We start from the raw sequence: 4,170 nt of genomic DNA, 5'->3' as shown, positions 1-4,170 counted from the left end.
ATGAACTTCAGTACATTTCAATTTTAGTTATCTTTTTTTGTTCTTTTAATTTTTCCCCCTCAGTTTGGTAAACAATGTATTCCATGAATCATGGCTGTTTGGAAAGTTTTAGAAGGATTCAGATAACTTATTTCTTAGAATCACCTATTGTTATCGATCCAATCAACCACATTCATGATTTGGTAATACCATACTCTATCAGTTAGAACTTTACACATGTATGAATTGAATTTTTTATATGGCCTTTTTAACGACAGAAAATGGTTCACTTGCAGAAGTGGGAGTTACAGGAATTTTATGATGCAAAAACTTTTAAAAATAATATATGTGAGGTATCTTCAAAAGTCGATAGAGGATACATGTTTTTAAACACTGTTTACATAATTTGACTGTGTATTTGAGTTGAATTGCAAATTAGTAGTTGCTTCTTTTTCTTTATTATAATTATCATTATTATTATTATCTTATGATACAGTTACATAGGCTCTGGGATTTCCCTTATCTTTTTCCTTATCCCCTTCCCCAACACAATGATATCCCCTATATTATTACAATACAATAATTCTTCATAAGTAGTCATAAGCTTTTCATTGTAGGCATGAAAGTCTAGCATCCTATTGTCAAGATATATTTAAGTTTGATTTGGAGTCTATCTTTGATCTGGAAGTACAGATGCATACTGCATTGTATCCTTACATCTGGGTTTTATAGTCTCCATTATATAGTTATTGTACATCCACTTAAATGAAAAGCCACAAAACAAAATTAACAATAGGAAGAAAAGTAGAAATTTACAATGTCATGAAGTTAAATAACATGCTACTGAATGTCTAATGTGTTGCTAAGGAAGTGAAAAAGAAAATCAAGAACATTCTTGGAGAAAATGATACTACTGTATGACCTAGGAGTCAATGAATAATTTAATATGAAAAACAAGAGCCCAATTGCCATTCTTCTATATTGACTGATTTTTTTTTAATGTGTGCATTTAAGCATCTTTTCCTTATGTTCAACTAAAGAATGTTTCATTCTCACCTGTTTTGGTGAATATGGCTTTTGGTTAACCCTGTTGGGAGGTCTATACCCTTGCTGTATTCTGTTTCCCAGATTTTTCTCCAAATTAGAAAAAAAAAAAAACCTTTATTATTTTATTGAATATATTTTTAAGTTTAGTTTCTCATTCTGCACTCTCTGGAACTCCCATATCTCTTATATTTGGCCTATTAATAATGTCCCTTAACTCTTGTATACTTTTTAAAGTTTGGCTCTTTATACATTTTTAAGTTGCAGCTCTTTGATTTTTTTTCCCTCCATTTTAGCAAGGAATATCTCCCAATTCTGAGACTCTTCTGCCTCATTCATTCTAATGCTGAGCCTTTCAACTCAATTCTCATCATTTACTCTAACAAGTCCTGCATTTCTCGTAATTCTGCTTCGTTTTGTTTCCGTGTCACTATTTGCTGTGTTACCTATTTCTTAAATTCCTGCATGTGCTTCTCCTTGTTGATAAGAAACTTTAATAAGAAACTTTGGAACAAGCTTTTGTTTGCTTGTTTCTAAGTTTTTATCTCCCATGTTGACAGGGCATGCATAAGTTAACTCGGGGATTGGCAAAGGCTTTTGCGCCTTGGCAGGGGAGTCTTCGATAATATCCGTTGTACTTCTGTCCCTTCTTTTGCTGTCAGTCATCGTGCCTCTGGTTATCAGATTGTTCTCCTCATGCCAGGTTTCTAAGCTGTGTCACCACGGGTCTACAGTTCAATGTCACTGATTGTATTAGGTATCAGTTCTTTGCAGTCACTTGTGCCACTCCCTCCAGCGAGTGAGTTTCAGGTGGATTGGTGTGTTAGGCTTTCACCATAGTCTCTGTAGCCCCGGCTTCTGGTTCACCACTTCCTACCTCCTGTGATCCTGTGTTGTGGCAACACTGTTGTCTCTACCACCTTTCTCCCACTTTTCGTTCAATCAGTTCCCAGGATTTGGGAGACAACAAGTGTCCTAAATAACTGGGTTGTTAGTGGTGTTGATCTGGCCGGTACCTGCTGGCCATTAGGTCTGATGGCCACCTGTGCCTATTTTGTCCCATGGGATGCCAAAGTCGGTATTATTTCCCTTGTGGGACCGGTGTACTACACTGAACTAGAAGTGAGTTCTCTCCCAGCTCAGCACATGCATAGCTCACTGTTGTTCCTCCAGTCTCACAGCCTTTGCCACACAGTACATAATGACACCTGATGTGCCACCTGTGGAGTTTATCTACTGGCCATTAAGTCTTTGTGCTACCCAGAAGTATTTTGGGTGGAACCTGTAGCATGCCACAGAAGTGTAACGTACTGAGCCAGAAATGAGTTCGCTCCCAGTTTAGTGCATCCAGTCTTGTCCCACAGCCTTTACCTCGCTACACGAAATAAGAGCCAATGCAATTCTGGTGAGCATCTGGACTGCGAAATCGTCATTTTCCTGCACTGCCTGTTTATGGTCTGTGCTCTGTGTCTACTCCTGGTCGAATCAGCCAAATCAGCGGCGTGGGCAGGTCGTGTTTTGTTGTTGTTGTTGTTTGTTTTTGTTTTCCTGGGTTCATCTCCCGAGTTCCTTGTGATTCCCCTCTCCCCTTGTCTGCTGGTGGAGCTCCAGTCGTGGCTCGAGGTCAGTTCTCTGCTCACTAACTGCCACTGGGGTTTCTGATCACTGCAACACCACACTGTTGTTGCTGAGGGTCCCACGACCCTCAGCCTCCAGGTGCCCCTCTGTAGTTGGTCTCTCCTCTCATTTCCTGGAATGTGTCCTCTCTGCTTCACCTTGCCTAATGATTCTCCATCTGTTTAAACATGTCCTTACCTAATCTACCATCTTAATTCGCATTTGTTCCTTTGTCCTTATAAAATATATGCTAATCATATACGTTGCTTAGTCCTAGATGAATCAGCTGTTGGGAATATTTTTCCACATGTAGATTCCTAGTTTCTGTCATGTTATACCACTCTGCATTGAAATGCCAGTTTCTTTTATACCTACTGATTTTTAACACTTGAGTATACATTGTAAGTTCTATACATGTTTATCTTTTAATCTGTTCATCAATAATTAACATTGGACCACATTTGACAGTATTAAATGATTTAGCCTTTAATAAACATTTTTCTGTTGCAAAGTTATGCTCCATATATGAGCCTTTTTTCTAATTATGATTATAACAATAGTTGTACAATTACCATTTCCAGGATTTATTTTTGTTACATTGACTAGTACCAGAGCAGTTTGATGGACTGCTGGGTACAAGGAATTCACAACAATCGCATCCATTCTTTTGTGGCTGAGAATAGCCGGAACGTATTCTGTATCAATTTCTTTAAATATGTTCGCTGTGTTCTTTTACTTTTTGTTCTCCCTTTACTTAAAAAAATTGTTTCCCTGTTTTTATTCTGGATGAATTAGTGATTCAGATACATTTTGTTCTTTTTCTGATCAGACTTAGAATCATCCATTTCTGTAGAGACACACGATGCCTATTAATAGGTAGTGGTATTTAACAAAATGCTAATTAAACACAACAGTTTAAATACAAAGGGATCTAACTACAGTGATCTGGATGCTAGCACTATAATTATTATTGAAGTGCCATAGCTTCTAAATCTGGGAGTTTGAGTTCATTTAAATTATGGGACTTACTCCTAATTACTTTTATTTTATATATATGTTTGCTCTATAATCACTGTAAGAACATTGAAAAATATTAATTTCTACTAACAATCCTGCATTACAAATAACCACAGAATATAAATATTTTTTACATAAAATAAAATGAAAAGGTTTATATAATTATGTATAGTAGTTTAAAATTGCAATACGGTTGTCACTGTCAGTATTATAAGCTATCATAACATAAAAAATAAGATATATTTAGAAAATACAGGGGAACAGTGTGATGGCTCAATTGGATAATCCCTTGCGTGCAAGTCACGCATGGTTGCCACTTCCTGTTCTGTCTGTTGGTTGCACTTTCGATCCAGCTACCTGCTCATGGCCTGGGGATGCAATGGGGGCTGGCCCAACACATGGGAACCCTGCACCCCTGTGGGAGACCCGGACAAAGCTCCTGGCTTTGGATCGGATCAGCTCAACTACGGCCATGGCGGCCACTTGGGGAGTGAAACAGTGGAAGGAAGATCT

Source organism: Ochotona curzoniae, unplaced genomic scaffold (genome assembly GCF_017591425.1).
Source record: "Ochotona curzoniae isolate NIBS_2020 unplaced genomic scaffold, NIBS_Ocur_1.0 contig_2754, whole genome shotgun sequence".
Lineage (NCBI taxonomy): Eukaryota > Metazoa > Chordata > Mammalia > Lagomorpha > Ochotonidae > Ochotona > Ochotona curzoniae.
Note: the sequence above shows the minus strand (reverse complement) of the source record.